The sequence below is a fragment of the Zingiber officinale genome, chromosome 1B (assembly GCF_018446385.1).
Source record: "Zingiber officinale cultivar Zhangliang chromosome 1B, Zo_v1.1, whole genome shotgun sequence".
Lineage (NCBI taxonomy): Eukaryota > Viridiplantae > Streptophyta > Magnoliopsida > Zingiberales > Zingiberaceae > Zingiber > Zingiber officinale.
Genome location: NC_055986.1, coordinates 147,854,792 through 147,876,498, shown reverse-complemented (window position 1 = coordinate 147,876,498; position 21,707 = coordinate 147,854,792). Strand labels below are relative to the sequence as shown.

General features: G+C 34.3%; 1 long non-coding RNA gene across 2 annotated transcripts; it reads right to left on the bottom strand.

Moving 5' to 3' along the window:
* Positions 1-173: 173 nt before the first annotated feature.
* Positions 174-20,359, bottom strand: LOC121984535. Of its 2 annotated transcripts, XR_006112938.1 has the most exons (6): positions 20,162-20,359; positions 19,885-20,055; positions 3,081-3,330; positions 2,881-3,007; positions 1,630-1,663; positions 174-438 (listed from the first exon to the last, which is right to left on the bottom strand). It is a non-coding gene; the product is annotated as an uncharacterized LOC121984535 (long non-coding RNA). The 2 variants fall into 2 exon arrangements; XR_006112937.1 differs by lacking the exons at positions 174-438; positions 1,630-1,663 and adding an exon at positions 1,673-2,814.
* Positions 20,360-21,707: the final 1,348 nt, after the last annotated feature.

The window sequence follows — 21,707 nt, the reverse complement described above, 5'->3', positions numbered from 1 at the left end:
AATGTACTCTTATTTACAATAAGTTGATGACAAATTATTTTCGTTGTCAAATTCGTCCCTAAATCAAAAAAAAAAAAAATTCCAGAAACAATTTATTTCTACAATTCAATCAATACATACATATATACAACAAATTCAAATAACACATTATATACATTCAACACATCCTAATTAACATTATTACATCTTATTTCACAAACATCTATTAATAATTGAAATCAAATCATAATACAACAAATTCAAAAGACTCAACAAGTTATACAAGATCTTTCTTCTTCAAACTACTCCAAAATATTATACAAGTTCAACACTCCAAAAGTTATACAAGTCCAACAATCCAAGAAGTTAAACAAGGATTTAAATTTTAAAAATAAAAACTAAGATAGATGAACTCATCTTTTTCCACATAAACTTTCTTCCCCATCAAATCTTCTTTTCCTGCATAAAAATAAACAAATAAACCAAATCATTTGTAACCAGAAAAAATAATTACTTAAATTCTAACAATCTCATAATTAGTTTGTTTGCATGGGAGTATGACACCACAAACTTGGTTTGATGTTTGGTGCTTGAGGATGTTGTATAACTTGTATTGTAGGCATAGAAACAAATCCAGCCAGTAGCCCTAGTGTTTAAAGATGTCAAACACATGTAGAAGATGTAGAGGGCGATAAAAGTATTAATGGGAATTATATTGAGTAGTGAAACAAAAGGCAAATAATCGAACTATAACTTCAATGTACTTAGATTGGTTGCAATAATGACCCTATTCATGTAGGCAAATTCGTTGCAATAATGGTAAGGACTCACTCTACAAAGTAGTAATTTAAGATGATAAAGTGACAACCTATGATGATAAATAAACTAGAACCAAGGGAAACAAAGAAAATCGAGCAAAAAATGTAGGTGCATAATCTACTTAACATTCATAAATTTACCAATATCATGTACTCCGTTTTAAATTGGAAGAAGTATGATAATATTTATAACAACTCATAATTAGATAATAAAATAACTTTGTAATGAGAAAATAAAAATTCTTGTATAATTAACACCAAAATAACTCATGATTATTTAATCAAAAAAATAATGAGAGCATTAATCAAGATTTTATAGCAACGGTAAATTAAATGGTAAGAAGCACCTTGAAGCTAGTATAAACCATCCATTCAATAACGGTAAATTAAATTATAAGTACGTTGAAGTTAACTACAAGTATCCTAAATATGATACAACCTATTTTACCACATCAAATTGTTATAATACAACATATTTCACCATATCAAACAATAGCTACAAATATCATATTTTCATCTGACATGGAGAGCATAAGATCTATTCTTAAAATTCCTATCATATGAAAATATCTCAAATGAAGAAAACACAAACTAGTCAAGATCAATTAGTTGATACTAGTCTTTTAGTACTCATGGTTACTTGGTTGCTAGGCAAACTCTAATCATAATTCAGAATTTGAATTAATAATACAGTAGTAGCAAATTTCAACAAATTTATAAAAAGAATGATACTCTTATTTAACTTTTCAAATACAACTGATAAAAAAAAAAGTAAATAAATAAAATTAAAAGTATAACAGGTTCAACTAAGGGTGTATTACTTAATACTTACTTTTTTCTCCGATATATATTTCGTCTCACCAATCCTGTTAAAAACAAATTAACAATATTAATTAAAATAAAAATTAAAAAAGTTAACAAGCCATGGATTAATGTTTAAAACACTAATTATGAGACAAATAATGATCATGCATAATTAAAATCATGAACAATCATCACCACCATCGTTATCATCGTCGCCACCATCATCATCGTCATGTGGAGGAATCTGACTTAGAGCGGAACTCAACTGAAGGTGGCACATGATAAAATCCTGTTGCCAACGCAACTCTCTCATATCTTACTCCATTTGCGCACTTTCTAGGTCTCTTTGCGTCCTTTTTAGGTCTCTTTACAATAATATTTCCTTCAGATTGCTAACCTCTTCAGTTAAGTTATATACTTAGATCGTAAGTGCTGATGAGGAGGAAGATGTTGCAACTATTCTTTGGATTCTACTCAAGAAACTCATCTCCAATATCCTTCCCCCTTTTAATCCTCCATTGGCCTCAAACCATAAACTCAAATTATTGCCAACAGAGTCCTCAGACTCTTGACTATCGACACCAGCTTGTGAGCATATTTGGGCTAGCTCGAGTTCATCATATTTTTCCTATTTCTTAAAACACATAAGATATTGATTAAATATAATAGAAACACATATAATATTAAGACAACGAAAATACATAACTAATAAATCTAAATCATATATTAAGATCAAATAAATAATAATTCCAACTTTTACTGATTTTGCTCTCGTCTCACTCCAAGTCTTATCTTTTCTAAAAGTGCGGATAAAAGTATCAACGAAAGAGGGCTCCTTCCCCATCTCCTTGGTCAGAAAAAACATGATTACAAATAATGAAATAATTTGATATAGATAAAAAATTATTGAAAGAGTTAAAAAATTACTAATTTCTGTCTATGCTCATCTATGTTAATGGAGCCTTCCGCATATATAGCAGATGAGTCACCAGAATTGTGAGATTGATCCATTCTATTCAAATTACTCCTTTGCTTACTCTCCTGCGTTGCCCAAAAGTTAGAGATCCTCTCCCAATTTTCTTCGATGATGAAGTTTGACTTTTTTTCCCCGATTCTTGGTGAGACTTAATACATGTCGGATGTGATCGTCACATTTCTTTTTAAATATTCTGCGGATCTCCATTTCATCATTCGGGTCCCAATTATTTAGACGCTGAAATAGAAAAAATAATTTATTATATATTCACTTTAAATTTGAATTAAACTAAAAAAAATATACCTTGAACTCGCTCCACCATAGTTGTTTTGTGACCAATGAAGTGTTTGAATATGTCATCGATTCTCCTCCCCAACGGTTATTCATGATTCTATTAATTTCGTGAATAACTTGTACAAGATTTTCAAATCTGCATTAAATTACAAACAAACGATGTTAAATAATTAATATAGATAAAAAATAAAATATTTTATAGTACTTACGAATTTTTGATAGGAACTAAAAAAGCTCTATCATTCCTAAACTCAGCAAATGAGTTTCTTGCAGAGTCAAGAAGATCTGTAGGTACTGGGAACTGCACTGGCGATGGTACTATTGGCGGCGAATATGAAACGGTGGAGAAGGTACATGTGATGGTCCTGCCTGATTAGAGGGTGGCACAAGTACACTAACAGGTGATGAATCTGTTCGATCCTGTGATCTCCATCTACGTCCAGCACGTCAAAATATATGCTGAAAATTTCAATATAGGATAAAGTAAATTGCAAATTCGATGCATAAAAAAGAATATTTAAAAACTTACCACTTTTACGTAAAGCTGGTAGAATAAGAGGGAACAAATATGAGATGTCACGTCTAATGACTTGTAGGAACAAATACAGTGTATTAACAGATAAAATAAATAAAATTATAAATGAAATAGTATATAAAAAACTCATTCAGCTATAAATTTGGTAAATTGACATATTAAAGATAAATATGCTTATAAAAAAACTAGTACCACAAATGTAAAAAAATATGACAAATTCCTTTAAATAAGCTAACAAAACGTATCCATCATAAAAAATCAAAGTCTTTATTGTCATCCTCCTCCTCATCATCATCATCAATTTCACTTGTATCCACGTTTATCACTATACCGTTGGGATCTCGTAAAGTTAGAATAATATATTCCTCAGTCTAAAAGGTATTTGCAACTTCCTCTTATTGATATGCAATGTTTTCCCAACGTGCCTCAATTTTTTTTGTGCTTTGGTTTTACAAACAGCCCACCAATCAATCTTATTATGTTTCAAACTAGGATACGAAGAATAGAATACTTGAATTGCTTGTTGTGCCAACACAAATGATTCATATCTCTTATAAAATCTCTTATGATTTATTTCAACCAAATTATAATATAGATGCACCTTCATCCCTCTGACAGGGTCAAACCAGCGACACAGATAATAGAACTTGCATTTGTGGCCCTGGGTATTCTACTTCAATAATTTCAACCAACAAACCATAAAAATCATTGTTTGCATCTCCTTCATTGGATGACGATACGCACACCCTACTATTCATGGTATTCTTTCCCATTCCATATTCTTGAATATGAAAATTATATCCATTTATTAAATATATCGACCAAGTGCGTACGAATGATTTTGGACCCCATGATAAATGGATTAGTCATTCTTGCTTAAGGTGAGCTTGATTATCATGAACCTAAGGTCAAAACACCAATTGTTAAAAGTATGTATATGTATCAACCAAATATAATTTGTTTACTTACATATGATTTGAACCATGCAGCAAATTCTTCTTCGTAAAATCGATCAAACTCTTGTGTCGATAATTCAAAATATAAGTTTTGAAATATCCTACTCAAAAAAACATATTATTAGACAAACAATTTACGACATTAAAAAAATAAAATAAAAATATATATGTACTTGTAATATGACAATACTTCTGAACAATTTAGTAAAATATAGGTATGGGCTGCCTGTCATTTTTTACCAGTTAAGTATCTTTGTTTACATGATCCACTTGGTCGACCAAGGTAGTTAAAAATTAAAAATGAGTTCACATTTGGATCAATAAGACCTCCATCATTTCTACCCGCTCTTCGCCTTTTGCTATAAACATGAGGTTCAAAATAATATGATATAAAAGTTGTTACTTCCTCCATAAAGTATGCATTAACAATAGAGGCTTCAACTCGTGCTTTATTTTTCACTTTTTTCTTCAAATGATATAAGAATCTATTGGTAATATAATAAATTATATTAATATATAATCCAAGAGTTTTTTTTTTTATTCAAAGAGTCGAAGTATAGAAAAAAGAAATTCTACCTTTCAAATGGATACATTCACCGAAAATGGACAGATCCTCCAACTTTGACCTCATATGGCAAGTAAACCAAAAGATGTTCCATCGAATAAAAAAAAAGGTGGAAATATTCTTTTCAAATTGCACAAAATGATTGGAATATCTCTCTCTAACTTCTCCATGTGTGAACGTCTCAAAACTATTAAGCAAATATCATGTAGGAAAATACTTAACTCTGTAATCGCTCCCCATACAAATTATGATAAGAGTTCCTTAATAGTAATAGAAATCAGTCTTTGCATTATTATATGACAATCATGACATTTCATACCACTTAACTTACATTCTTTCATATCAACACATCTTCCAAGATTAGAGACATACTCATTTAGAAATTTCAAAGATTTCAACCATTCACATATAACACATCATTGATCCTTATTTAATGTATAAACTACCTTTGGCTTTGGTTCCCTAGGATTTTCATCGACATCAAGAGTGTCTTTTACAAATGAATCGCATATCTTTTTTTGCAATGAGATTGTCTTTTATTTTTCCGTTGATATTCATCACTGTATTTATCAGATTATCAAAAACATTCTTCTCAATATGTATTACATTGAGATTATGATGTATCAAATGACTAAACCTGTCAAACCCCGGAGGAGTTCCTGTCCGAAGAAATTTCGACAACATCTCCCCTGTACAGCGGACAATCTGAAACTTTCTACATCTCATATACCTCAGTCACATGCGGTTGGAATAATAACAGTAAATAAATAATCACCCACGCAGTTTATATAATAAGTAAACAGAATAATAATACCCTGACTCGAAATCAACCCTACTCAACTACACTCGTAAAGCTCAAATCCGACGATAAGATCAACTTACCACTTCTGCCGTCTAGGCAGGCATGTAGTAGAACAAATCTAAACCATACGAAAATCCATCGATCATAATAATCCATACAATATCCAAGTATCAAATCAACCAAGTCTAAAACATAGTCAAATGAGAAGCATAAGCAAAACCAAAGATAACTATAGCTGATGGTCTGCAGGGGACTAGCAACTGGAAATCTCTCTCCTGACAGCATCAACCTGAAATATAACAACAATGGAGGCGGGGTAAGTCCAACACTCAGCAGGTACAATTAATATGCAAAGTAAAGAAATAACACCTAGCACTAATCATGCATACAGTCACCTGATAAAAATAAATATAAATGCAAACCGAAGTAGACAGGAGAAAATCTGTACTAACCAGGACCTGGTATAAGGACGTACAGTCAGCTGAGGAGAAGGTGGTAACGCTGTCAGCGACTGCTGCCACTGAGGCGCTGCTGGACAATGTGCCAGAGAAGACTGAGAGGATGGTGACTGATACTGTGCAGCTTGCTGGGACTGAGTCTGGTACTGCCCCTGAGTCGGATAATAAAGTCCTAGAACAAAACTTTGGGGTGTTATGGGAGTAGTCTGCCCAGCACGCCAAATGCCGAGGGAGGCCTCGCCGACGCCGCAAGGTGAGAATCTCCGCCTCCTCATCGAGACACCGATCGACTAGATCGCCCTCTCGCTCCGACCCTCCGGGCCGAGCCTTCACCGACAATCTCGACTGTGCCTGTGCGGTTTGTAATAAAAGCAAACTGACTGTTTCAAGCTGAAGTGATGTGGTCTCTGGAACCACATCGGAAACATCAGATATCGGTGGATCTGCTTCCGATCTCGCCGAGGAGACCAAAACGCCCCGAGGAATACCGTCCCGACTTCGAGACCTACGAGATACCCGGAAGAACTCGACCGACCGCTCGCGACTACTCACGCCGCTCGCCTGCTCACCGGATCCGCCTCACGATGTCGACCGTATGCTTCCTTTTCTGTCCGGATATCTTGCTGTCCGAGCTAACTCTATCATCAAAGCTCGATCCAGTGCATCGAGTAAGATGTGATCCCTAAACCAAGAAGTCAGATGCAGATAACCATCCGCCTTGAATAAATCATTACGCGAGTTCGCCTCCGCAACTAACTCTGGACAAAACTTAGCCAACCGATGGAATTCAGTATTATACTCGGTCACTGAGCGGTTGTTCTGCCTCAGACTCATAAAATCCTGTCGGCGAGTCATCTGATAAGACAGTGGAAAAAAGCGGCTCTCAAAAGCCTCTCTGAACCTGGTCCACGTGACGTTGCGCTCACCAATAATAGAACGCTGAGTAATCCACCAAGCATTAGCTTCATCCCGTAAATAATAGGCAACCATCTCTGCTTTCTCCCACTCGGAGCAAACCATATAGAAGAATGTCTGCTCCATAGTCTCTATCCATGACAGAGTCATACTCGGATCGAGATCTCCGCGGAAAAGAGTGAAACGAGTCTTCATCGACTCAGCCAATGCTGGAATCCTAGCTCGTGCAGACAATATCAGTGAGCTGTGTCGGGACGGCTGCAGGAACTGGCGGAAACACTAGAGCTGATACTACAGGTGGTACCGCGGAATAAACCGGAGGAGGAACTCCCGGTGCTACTACTGCTAATGCTGCTACTGTAGGCACGGAATAAACTGGAGGTACGGTAAGTAATGGTACCGATATGGTGCAGCTGCTGCTACTGTAGGCACTGGGGCACAGATGCCACTGGTGTCGGGTATACTGTAGATCCAAGTGGCGGTGGTACTGAATACGCTGTAGGCTGCGCTGGAGCAGATATCGGGTACGCCAATGGTACCCCTGATGGTATCGGAGCTACTGTAGGGATAGGTACACTCGGCACAACCGAGGTAGGTACCTCTATAGGAGCCGTCGGGGTCTGAAAGCCCAACGTGCCCGCAGCATGCTGAATCAGTCCCTGACTGACAGGATCACTAACAATGGGCATCTCTGGCATATCCAAAGATCCCGTGGTCCTCGCACGTGGTCGTCCAGCACCACGTCTCGCAGTAATACGAGTAGATCGTCTCATATCTGTTAAATTAAATTACAGATATTACTACAAGTATAAAAATCATAAAATAAATATCATACATATTTGCTGTCTGGAGATGTTCCGTCGCTGTCCAGTCCCCAACTTTTGACCTCAAAATTCCGAACGAGAATATCGCCGGAAATCCAAATAAATCTGAAACGGAAATCCGAAACATAACCATATCGAAAATCCAAAAATGCCCAATTTGACTCGCAAACCTGGCTAACCCAAATATCCAGAATACAAACAATAGGTATCCGATAAATCTCCAGAACACCAAAAGCAGGTATCATAACTCTGTTCTGATACCAATAAATTGGTATCAGATAAATCTCAAAATCCAACACACAGAAACCAAACAAGTATCGCCAAACTTTAGCGCTCTGATACCACTAAATTGGTATCAGGTTATCCCAAATATCCAAAATACAAAGACAACGATCGTAAAACCTCACTTTGATACCACTAAATTGTCACGCCCCGGAGGAGTTCCTGTCCGAAGAAATTTCGACAACATCTCCCATGTACAGCGGACAATCTGAAACTTTCTACATCTCATATACCTCAGCCACATGCGGCTGGAATAATAACAGTAAATAAACAATCATCCACGCAGTTTATATAATAAGTAAACAGAATAATAATACCCTGACTCGAAATCAACCCTACTCAACTACACTCGTAAAGCTCAAATCCGACGATAAGATCAACTTACATCTTCTGCCGTCTAGGCAGACATGTAGTAAAACAAATCTAAATCATACGAAAATCCATCGATCATAAGAATCCATACAATATCCAAGTATCAAATCAACCAAGTCTAAAACATAGTCAAATGAGAAGCATAAACAAAACCAAAGATAACTATAGCTGGTGGTCTGCAGGGGACTAGCAACTGGAACTCTCTCCTGACAGCATCAACCTAAAATATAACAACAATGGAGGCGGGGTGAGTCCAACACTCAGCAGATACAATTGATATGCAAAGTAAAGAAATAACACCTAGCACTAATCATAGTTTCCTGATAAAAATAAAGATAAATGTAAACCAAAATAGACAGGAGAGAATCTGTACAGGACCCGGTATAAGGACAAACAATCCGAAAGGTATAGAAGACCTGTATGTATGTCAAACATAGGTATCCAAACAATACGCAACATATAAATGCAGGAAACACAATCACATACAATAAACGCATATGATGCCAATGTCATGGTCACCCCGGACGCTGTCAACCAACTCATAACAAAAGTGGGACCGAGTGGGTAGAGTCAGAATAATCGCACTCATCACTACCCACGATGGTGACCGAGTGGACGGATCTTGGTCAGCGACACATTACAGCAGAGAGGAGTACATTGAGTGAGAACCAAGGAAGCAACAAACTCGCACTCGGAAGTGGCACACCAAGGAAGAACTCCACTATCACTCGCCAGTCTCTTGAATCGGAGGAAGAAGACACGTGCGTCGCCGACGGCTAGGGCACGAAGGAGGTCACTCGGCTGCGGAGAGGGAGAAAGGAAGTGCCGACTTCCCTTGGTCTGGGCTTATGCACGCGTGGGAGAGGCGGTTAGTAGACCTGACCACAGCTCGGAACCGACGGTTCGGAACCGCCGGTTCGACGGTTCCAGGCAGGTCGACCCTTAACCTTAACCGCCCAAGACGGTTACGGTTCACGGTTCAGAACCGCCGGTTCACGGTTCGGTTCACGGTTCGTCACGGTTCAAGATTAATATGTTAATAAAATTAAAAATTAAAATTAAACATTAAACATTAAAAATTAGAAATTAAAATTTATTAAAAAAGGGCTTTAAGTTGCCTACGTATCTCTTTAGGGGAATCAAAGCTCACGTAGTTCTTTTACATTTTTATCCTTTTACATTTTCATTCACTTCCATTTCCTGTTCCTGTCGTATTTGTTCCTTCAGTATCAAAATTTCAACTTCGTCATCTGAAAGTTACATCCCTTGGATTCTTTTCTCCGCTCTGGTCCAATCATCCAGTAATGCTTGAGCTTCTAATGAGTCGGGAGATAAAGTTGATCGTCGCTCATCTAATATGTTGCCGCCCGCACTGAACGTCTGCTCCACAGCAACAGTTGACACTGGACAAGCTAATATTTCTCTGGCGATCACAGAGAGGACGGGAAAACTTTGAGCCTTCTGTGACCACCACTTTAAGATATCGAAATTTTCGCTATCTGCTTCATTAAAATCAAAAGAAGTCGTAAAATAATTCTCAAGTTCTGTGTGGAACTTGAGGATCCCCGTGGACGTTTTTCAGTTCTTTTAATAAGAGTTGTGCTTTGTAAGTTTTAAATTACTACTAGTAGTTTGTTGAATTTCAAAATATTAATTTGTGTTCCATATTTTGCATAATATTGATTATAAATATCATATAAATATTAACTAGATTATAAGTATAATATTAACGAGATCAGAAGAAAAAGAATCTTTAATTAGAATTAAAGCGTCATAATATAAAGTTAACATTTATTGTAAAATTTCTAATTTAAATCTAGGATTTAAAGGAAATGCAATTAAATAAATTTCAGGAATAAAACAAAAATATTATTCTCATTTAGTTTTCATAGCTAAGATGCAAGAAGATAAAGATTTATTGTTAATATGTTCATTTAAAACTAATACTATATTAGAAAAATTTTCTAAAACTAATTGAGAAGTGGATAATAAACACCAGAAAGTTATCTGGTTGTATCATTAAATACTTTTAAAATTTCACAAATACTACTACAAATATTTCATTGTTGTGAAAATAAATATATATTAGTATTTTGTGCAAAAATGAACATAATAATTCTTTATATTGAAATGAATCTTGTAATAATTGGTATGTTGAATTCCAACGTGTTGGTACATCACGTGGAAATTTTTTAGGTCTCATTCCATTAATTTTACAAAACCTACCCCATTGTTTCATTATAGATGGATGAGACCATAAATAAGAAATTGCAATTCTAATTGGTTTAATATAACTTTCTAAAATTTTTAAACCATCTTGAACACATAAATTTAAAACATGATATACAAATATGAAAAAATAAACCTCAATAATAGGTCGACAAACAAATTTTAGATCATCTATACAGTGGTATTAGAACTAGCATTATCTAATGATATTGAAAATATTTTATGAGTTAAACCATATTCTTCTAAAATTAAACATAATAATTGTGCGATATTATGAGCATTATGTGATTCATCAAAAACTCTATAAGCTAATAATCTTTTTGGAGATTCCAAGAGTTATCGATCCAATGGCAAGTCACACCCATATACGAATGTGTTTGCCAATGATCACTCAAATATCGAACATAAAAAACTTTATTATCTAATTTACTAAATTCATCAATTAAATTCTTTTTCCTTGTTTTACTAATTTTTAATTATACGAGTAAGTGTAGTCCTAGGAACACGTTTAACACATGGATTAAGATATTCTTTACAAAAATCTTCAAATGTGCATTTAGATCCAAAACTAAAAGAAAGATGTTCTACGGAAACAAATTTAGCTAATGATTCTCTTAATTTATTATCCGAATATAAAATAAACCGGAATCGGTACTACCGCTAGTTGAAGAAAATCTTAATAATTGTGTTTGAGAACGGTCGAGTCCATATTCCGTCGGGTGCTTCGTTTCTAGAATTTGTATGAGGCTATACAATACTTACATTTTACATTTATTTCTCCATATGAAAGAGTGACCTTCTCAAAATGTTTAGTAAAATAGAAGATTTTAAAAGAGTCTCCTGAACCTTAGAAGTATCGCTATCGACACTTCCTTGTATCTTGACTATCGATATTGATAAATTGAATATCGTCGTGATCTACCTTTGGATTGACTATTTTCTTACCTCTCGGAGACTGACATGATGAACCCCTTTTTATTATAAATGGAGAATTGAAGTCGAAAGCGATTGAGATTTTAAAATTTAGATATGAGAGTAAAGAAGACGGTGTCAAAATAATCATGAAATAAGCTGCTTATTTATAGAGTTTAGATAATAACGGACACTAAATCATAGCCATTGATCAAAAAACGGTCAAATCCTTGAAAAAAAATACCTAAAAACCCTCCTAATCTGCCACGAACACGGTTAATCATGGTTCCAATATAAACCGTTAACCGCGTTCAGCCGCTTAAAAAAAAAAACCGATTCAACTGCTGGCTCACCGGCGGTTCACGGCTTACATCCAACGATCGAACCGCCCAGAATCACCGGCCGATTCGGCTCGACCGAACCGGGGGCAACCGCCCGCTGACCTTGCCGGGTCCGGACCGGCCTGGGTCCAGTCTCCGTGGGGCTCGGAGGAGTCGGCGTGCGAAGGAGGAGTCGGGCACGCGAGGTTTCGACGAGGCAGAGAAGAAAAATAGAAAATAAAAAAAATAAAAGAAAAAGGAAAAAGGGAAAAGAAATTAAAACTTTTCCTCATTAAAACAGGATAGCCTAAACAGGCTTTTTCCCGACCTCGTTTTTATCCCCGTTAACTCGTCTGTACGAACTCCGGAAAATTTCTGAAAAATATCCAAAAGTTCTGGAAAATTCCTTTATTAATATTCGCCTATTTCCGGTATTTTACAAAATCAATATGACAAATCCCAAAATATACTACATTTAGTTCATTTATGTGTACTCCCATATTCATATGTTGTACCATGTGGCTTTTCAATTACAAATGGAAAGTGAAGCACTCTGTACCAAATATCTAGACCTGTCAATCTTAATGGCGGAAGTGGTCTTTCAATTCTATTTTTAGTGAATTCATCTTTATTATTTCTGAAATTATGATTTGTTGGTAAAAATTATCTATGACAATCAAAATAATTCGGCTTCTTCTCATGTTTCAATTTGATTGACTTTGATCTCTCCATACATATGGGGCATCCGAATATCCCAGCAATACTCCAATCTGATAGCATACCGTAAGCTGAAAAATCATTTATGGTCTAAAAAAGAGCAGCCTTCATTATAAACATCTGGTTAGAATGAACATCGTATGTAGGAACACTTTCATCCCATAATTGTTTAAATTCTGCTATCAGGGGTTACATATAAATATCTATTAACTTCTTTGGATTTTGCGGGTCAAGCACAACCAATGTTAAAAACATATAAGGTATTTTCATGTACATCCAAGGTGGAAGATTATACGACGTTAAGATAATTGACCAACAAGAATAATTTCTTCCCGATTTACCAAATGGAGCAAATCCATCAGCATAAAGACATAATCTAATATTTCAAGTCTCCTTTGCAAAATCTAGATATGTTCTATCAAAATTTTTCAACACATCTACATCTGATGGATGACACATTAGCCCCTCTTCTATTTGATGAGTTGCATGTCAAGTCATGTGTTCCGCAATTGCCTTTGATCCATACAGTCTTTGTAACCTGGGAGTTAAAGATAAATAAAACAACTGGCTGTATGATTTACGTCGATGATGACTCCTTCAGGTTGTCTTATACCTATCATGACTACAGAATTTACAAACATCTACATATGCATCATCTCTCCAATATAACATACAATCATCTCTATAAACATCAATTCTTTCTACCAAAAGATCTAAGGGAGCGTTTGGTTCTTTCCTAGGAATATGAATCGGAATGAAAATCATTATATTGTGAAATGAGAATGGGTATGAGCATAGTAATGTTTGATTAGTTGCATATTTTCTATCGAATCAATCAAAATTTCCTTTTTTACCCTTAAAGGAAAATAAGAAAAAAATTAGATGTGAGAGAAAGATGAATGTGAGAGAAAAATATGATGAAAGAGAATAATGAGAGAGAAAGTATGATAAGAGAGAAAGTGTTATGAGAAAGAATAAAAAGAGAGAAAGTGTGATGAGAGAAAATGAGAAAAGAGAGTGTGATAGGAGAAAGCATGATGAGAGAGAAAATATGATGTGAGAGAAAGTATGATGAGAGAGGATGAAGAGAGAAAATGTAATGAGAAAAAATGAAGAGAGAGAGTGCGATGAGAGAGAATATATGGTGAGAGAGAAAGTATGATGAGAGAGAAAGTGTGATGAGAAAAAAAATGAGTATGATGGGAGAGATTGAGGAGAGAGAAAGTATGATGAGAGAGAAAGTATGATGAGAAAGAAAGTGTGTTAAAAAAAAGGAGGGAGTGTGACAAGAGAGATTGAGGAGAGAGAAATATGTTGAGAAAAAAAAAAGGAAGAGAATGTGATGGAAGAGATTGAAGAGAGAGAAAGTATGATGAGAGAGAAAGTGTAATGAGAAAAAAAGAGGAAAGAGAATGTGATAGAAGAGATTAAGGGGAGACAAAGTGTGTGATAAAATGATGAGAGAGAATAAGGAGAGAGAGAAGTGATATGAAAATATATATATATATATATATATATATATATTTTGATATTTGATATTAAGGGAGGAAATTTTAATTTTAGGTCATGCGTGTTTTTGGAATAAAGGAATATTTTGATTGATGAAAATAGGGTAATGACTCATTGAAGAGAGGTACATGGGAATGAGTTATTACCCAATTTCACGGATTCATTCCCTTATTTGTATTTCTATTCCTATAATCCAAACATTAATAATGACAATCAATGATTCTCATTCTCATTCCCCACTCCTATTTCTCTAAACCAAACACCCCCTAAATCTTTCACTAATTTTTTCATACTATAAAAATCAGGAGGCAAAATGTGATCACGTGACAACGTATCGTCAAAAGCTTGAACAAAATCATTAAAACAATCTTGCGACACATTATGATCTGTCTTTATATTTAATAGTCTTGCGGTGAGAGATAATTTAATTTGACTATCACAACCGGCCCATATTAGTTCATCTGCGGTACTCAACACTTCATGAAATTTACGATATATTTCATCAACACCTGGTACTTCGGGCTCTTCCAACGACGATGTTTTAGTAGCAAGCATTTGTTCACCTGTTGGCAGAAAACTAGAACTTGCACCAAGCGTTTCAGGAATAAAATTCTGACCTATTGCGTTAATTACCATCCTCTGATATGGATTTAATTATTCATAATAACTCTGATTCCCACTAACAGAGGCTTGGAAATTCCGTTCATAATCCTCATCAGATATGAACGGTTCACCATGGCATGTCCAATTATAATAATTTGAGGTAAAATCAAATCTACAAAGATGTTCAACTTTATCGATGGGTAAAATTTTCCATTGTGACACTTTCTACATGAACACCTTATCTTCTTACCATCCATATACATAACTTGACTAGATACAAAATTCAAAAATTGTCTCAGGCCAGTGATAAACTAATTAATTAACCCCCGACGATCAGGTAAATTCTTATTATACACCCAACTTCTTTCATTCTGCATTTTACCTGTATTCAGATATTTAGTTAAACATTATTAAAAGTTACTACAAATAAATCTTATCATTGAAGACAAAGCAACAAAGAGCATCTTATCAAAATGACGAAACACACATATGTATAATATATTACTAGTAATAATGTAAAATGAAGCACAAGAAGATTGTATTTTGATATTATAATTAATCAACTATAACATAATTATTTACAAGAACTCTTATGTGAACATTAGATCTATTACAATTAATCAACTATAACATAATTATTTACAGTTATATACAGATAAGTAAATGTATATTAATGAACTTAGGAATATTGAAAAGAACAAATACGGTTGTCTTCAACTACACTGAGATCACGACAAATTGATAACTACACAAACAACATTATGAATTCAGACAGTACCTTCCAAATTTTAAATAAAAAATGAAACAATAATAAACCTCGTGTTATCGCGGCTACCAGGGGCAATCACGGCCATCCACGGCCACCATGGGCAGCCACATCCCTCGCGTCCAATCGCGACCACAGTGGGCAACCGTAGCCACCCTACGTGTGCAGCAGTTGCCACATTCGCCACGGCCAGATTTGGCCAGCCGCTGCCAGGCCCGGCCACGCGGCCACCTGCGGCCAAACGTGGCCACCCGCAGCCAAACGTGGTCACCCGCAGCCAAACGCGGCCACCCATAGCCAAACACGGCCAGCCACGCGATGCGGGCCAGAGTCGGCCAGCCACGCGACGGTGGCCAGAGTCGGCCAGCCACGCGACGGTGGTCAGACTCGACCAGTCCTACGACGGCGGCCAGACTTGACCAGCCACGCGACGGCAGCCAGACTCGACCAGCCACGCAGCAACGGCCAAACTCGACGAGGCCACGGCCAATCGCGCCTTGCAACGACCACCCGTGCCTGGCAGCAACCACCCGCGCCTGGCAAAGGCCACCCGCGCCTGGCAACGTCCACTCGACCAGACGCAACCAGAGAGGGGAAAGGGGTGATGGAAGAGGCCGAGAGAGGAGATGGGCATACCAACACACGCTTCCACTGTCGGAGATCAACGCCGTCGCCGGAGATCAACGCCATCGCCGAACAGAATCCTGGAACAGATCTAGGAATGGGGCAGCGAGGAAAAGGAAGCAAAGGAAAGAAACAACGTGAGATGAATTAAATCTAAATCTAGGATTTTTCTTGCATCAACAATTTTTTGTTGTCAATTTCGTCCCTAAAATTGGGACGAAACCCTGATTCATCCCCAAATCTGGGATGAATCCTAGATTCGTCCCAGAATTAAAAAAAAAATTAAAAGAGGAAAAAAATTAGAAGGCTTAAATATAGACCTAGAGACATCAGAATTTCATAAAACAAGTTTCTGTATGTTCGTATCATTCTCATGATCATAATAATATCCTCATAAATAATTTTGCCCTAATTTATTGATTGTTGGAAATTTTTAATTGAAATTTGACCTAATTCGGGTTAAAAAATCGCTACACTTAAAACATTATGTTAAAATTATGGATGAGGATGTTTTTACGAGGAGAACGATACGAACTTATGAAAATTTATTTCATGAAATTCCGATGTCTCTAAGTTCATATTTAAGATTTCGACCACATATACGAACATGCGTTGAACAATAACTTTTTAATTAGTATTAAACTATATATATTTTAATGAATATGGATCTAGACGCATCAGAATTTCATGAAAGAAGTTTTTGTGTGTTCGTATCGTTCTCCTGATCGTAATAATGTCCTCATAAATAATTTTGACCTAATATATTGAATGTTGAAAATTTTTAATCCGAATTTGATCTAATTCGAGTTAGAAAATCGCCACACTCAAAATATTACGTCAAAGTTATGGATGATGACATATTTATGATCAGGAGAACGGTACGAACTCATAAAAACTTGTTTCATGAAATTCCGATATCTCTTGGTCCATATGTAAGATTTTGACTTTTTTTCCTTTTTTTTTAAATTTTTAATTCTAGGACAAATCAGGATTCGTCCCAGATTAAAAAAGAAAAAAATAAAAATCTTATATATGGATCTAGAGACATTGGAATTTCATGAAACAAGTTTTTTATGTATTCGTATCATTCTCCTGATCGTAAATATATCATCATCCATAATTTTGAAGTAATATTTTGAGTGTAGCGAATTTCTAACCTGAATTAGGTCAAATTTGAATTAAAAATTCGCAACAATCAATATATTAGATCAAAATTATTTATAAGGACATTATTACGATCAGAAGAACGATATGAACATATAAAAACAAATTTCATGAAATTCCGATGTCTTTAGGTCGATATTTAAAGTTTCGGCCACATATATATGAATATGCGTTGAACAATAACTTTTTAGTTAGTATTAAACTATATATGTTTTAATAAATATGGACCTATAGATATCGAAATTTCATGAAAAAAATTTCTATATGTTCATATCGTTCTCCTGATCACAATAATGTCCTCATAAATAATTTTGACCTAATATATTGAATGTTAGAAATTTTTAATCTGAATTTGACCTAATTCGAATTAAAAAATCATCACACTCAAAATATTACTTCAAAATTATGGATGATGACATATTTACAATCAGGAGAACGATATGAACTCATAGAAATTTGTTTCATAAAATTCAGATGTCTCTAGGTCTATATTTAAGTCTTCCAATTTTTTCCTTTTTTTTTTAATTTCTAATTTTGAGACGAATCCATAAAATTCTAATGTCTCTAGATCAACATTTAAACCTTCCGATTTTTTTTTATTTTCAATTTTGGGACGAATTCTGGATTCGTCTCAAAATTATAGGATAAATTTAGCAATGAAAATATAATTTGTTACAGATTTTGTTGATAATTTGTTTTGATGTTTATTTTTATCCCCACATTTATTACAATTTTAGGACGAATATTTTTCATTTCAACAATTTTTCTTGCATCAACAATTTTTTGTTGTCAATTTCGTCCCTAAAATTAGGACAAAATCCTGATTCGTCCCCAAATCTAGGATGAATCCTGGATTCGTCCCAGAATTAAAAAAATTTTAAAAGAAGAGGAAAAAATTAGAAGGCTTAAATATAGACCTAGAGACATCAGAATTTCATGAAACAAGTTTCTGTGTGTTCGTATCATTCTCATGATCGTAATAATGTCCTCATAAATAATTTTGACCTAATTTATTGATTGTTGGAAATTTTTAATTGAAATTTGACCTAATTCGGGTTAAAAAATCACTATACTTAAAACATTATGTTAAAATTATGGATGAGGATGTTTTTACGAGGAGAACGATACTAACTCATAAAAATTTGTTTCATGAAATTCCGATATCTCTTGGTCCATATGTAAGATTTTGATTTTTTTTCCTTTTTTTAAAATTTTTAATTCTAGGGCGAATCGAGATTCGTCCCAGATTAAAAAAGAAAAAAAAAATAAAAAACTTACATATGGACCTAGAGACATCATAATTTAATGAAACAAGTTTTTATAAGTTTGTATCGTTCTCCTGATCGTAAATATGTTATCATCCATAATTTTGAAGTAATATTTTGAGTGTAGCGATTTTCTAACCCGAATTAGGTCAAATTCGAATTAAAAATTCGCAACAATCAATATATTAGATCAAAATTATTTATAAGGACATTATTACGATCAGGAGAACGATATGAACATATAAAAACTTTTTTCATGAAATTCCGATGTCTTTAGATCGATATTTAAAGTTTCGGCCACATATATACGAACATGCGTTGAACAATAACTTTTTAGTTAGTATTAAACTATATATGTTTTAATAAATATGGACCTATAGATATCGAAATTTCATGAAAATTTTTTCTATATGTTAATATCGTTCTCCTAATCACAATAATGTCCTCATAAATAATTTTGATCTAATATATTAAATGTTAGAAATTTTTAATCCGAATTTGACCTAATTCGAGTTAAAAAATCGCCACACTCAAAATATTATTTCAAAATTATGGATGATGACATATTTACAATCAGGAGAACGATATGAACTCATAGAAATTTGTTTCATAAAATTCAGATGTCTCTAGGTCTATATTTAAGTCTTCCAATTTTTTTTCTTTTTTTTAAAAAATTTTTAATTCTGGGACGAATTCATAAAATTTTAATGTCTCTAGATCAACATTTAAACCTTCCGATTTTTTTTTAATTTTCAATTCTGGGACGAATTCATAAAATTCTATATCTATAGATCAACATTTAAACCTTCTGATTTTTTTTTTTCAATTCTGGGGCGAATATCCAGGATTCGTCCCAAAATTATAGGACAAATTTAGCAATGAAAATATAATTTGTTGGGAAGTTGAAATAAAATTATTTTGTTACAGATTTCGTTGATAATTTGTTTTGATGTTTATTTTTATCCCTAATTTTATTACAATTTTAGGACGAATATTTTTCATTTCAGATTTTCGTTCCTAAATCATTATTTTTCTTAGTGCATGTGACGACGAGGAGTGCAAAACAAGTATTGGATATGTGATTTAATAATTCTGAACTACAACTTGAACTACGTGATTCATTAATTTGCCGAAGATTTTATATAAAAGACTATTAAAATTAATATAAATATATGAGGAGATATAGTTTACTCACCGAATAATATTTTTCCAATTCCTCCCATGCCAACTTGCATGCAAAACGAGTATAATACTTTTTTCCTCTTCTTTCTTCCCATAGTTCCATGGATAAGTATAATCATGTTAAACTCATCCTCAATTCTTCTAGCTAAGTTGGGACATCTCATTCCGTAGGAAAGTTTGTTCACTGTAAAAAAAACATTTCTGGATTTTATTTCCAATTTCCCAAAGCTGTAAGATTGGGAAAAAAAAATAACATGAACTAAGGAGAAAAAGGGAGAAAGAATAAGTACCAAGGCTTGCTTTTGGATCGAAAGGGTTATGCGGCTCAGAATCGCGTCGATCTGCCTCAGCCTACTCCAATCGCAGGACTCAATAGCCTTCCGATCGCCAGCCAAAAGCTGGGAGTGGAGGATCAGAGGAGGCTGGGATCGGAATGGGAACAGCAAGAGAATAGGGTTCGGAAAAGAGCGAGAGGAAAACAAAGGGGCGGCGGCGCTGAGGCTGTCATGTGAAACCGATTTATAGGGTAATGAAATGGGATATCGGGTCTGTATACAAAATGCGGGTTGATGGTGTCGGATCCACCTAACAAGTAGATTCTGATATAAGCTCGAAACAAATTCACATCAAGCTCCACCTGAACGTGAATGGATTTATGTTTCTTTATATTCGCTAACAAATATTTCACCGTGCTATTTAACTTAGGCTCACTAAAGATTACACTTCTCAAAGGATTCCATTAAACTAATTAGCAGTACAACATCATTATCATGACGGTTTTTTATCAAAATTTATTTACCCAACAGATTAAGATTAAAAGGAGCCATCAAAAATAATATTATTCTCTTTTTATCTCTCCTATCAATCTCCTAAATCTCCCTTTTTTTCACTATTTTTCAATACATCCATTTTTTCATGAATTAAAAATGATTTGATATGTTCTCATATTATGTCTACTCTGGACCTGATATTTTTCATATTAGACCTTGTCTGGGTTTGATACTTTTCAAATCAAATTTAGATTGGGTCTAATATTTTTTCATATCATATATGTTAGGTTTGATATGAAAAATATGAGGTCCACGTTGTGTCTGATATAGTTATGTTTGATATTTTTTTCATATTAGATTCATGTATTAAAAAATATGATGAAATTTAAGAGGTTGAAAGGAAAAGAAGAAAACAAATAATACTATTTTTAATATTTTTTTGATAATTTTAATAGTAGGATGTGCCCGTTCCTTTTCCATTAAAAAAACCGTTATAATGAAATCTCACATTCAGCCATTCTGAATACAAGGTCTTGCATTGTCCTGAATTCCAGTGCCTGGAGATAGAAATAAGTTGAAATTACTAATTTTTTTTCTCAATTTATCATTTTTTAAAAATCACTATTAAATTTGAAAATATTGATTAAAAACTACCGACCAAATATTTTTGTTTTGATGTTTTTTAAAAGTTAATTTATATTGATATTAATTTACCCTTATATTAATATTAATTTATTGGGAAAAAGTCTTAAAATATTAATTTTTATTAGTAACCTATTTAAAATTTAATTTTCTCTTTCACATTAAAAATAATTATGATTATATATAATAAATCCATATATCTGCAGGAATTTAATATCATATCCTACATATAAATAAATTAAAAATAGTGAATTATCTAAACATGATAAAAAAAAACAATATCATGTTATATAAAAATCAATGTTAGATAATTAATAAGTAGTGTCCCATAAAAAACAAGAAATCTAGATAGTGTATTTAAAATATCCATACCATTTTCACTTCGTGACTAAGGTGAGAGTCGTCTCCGGCAGGCTACAGAGTA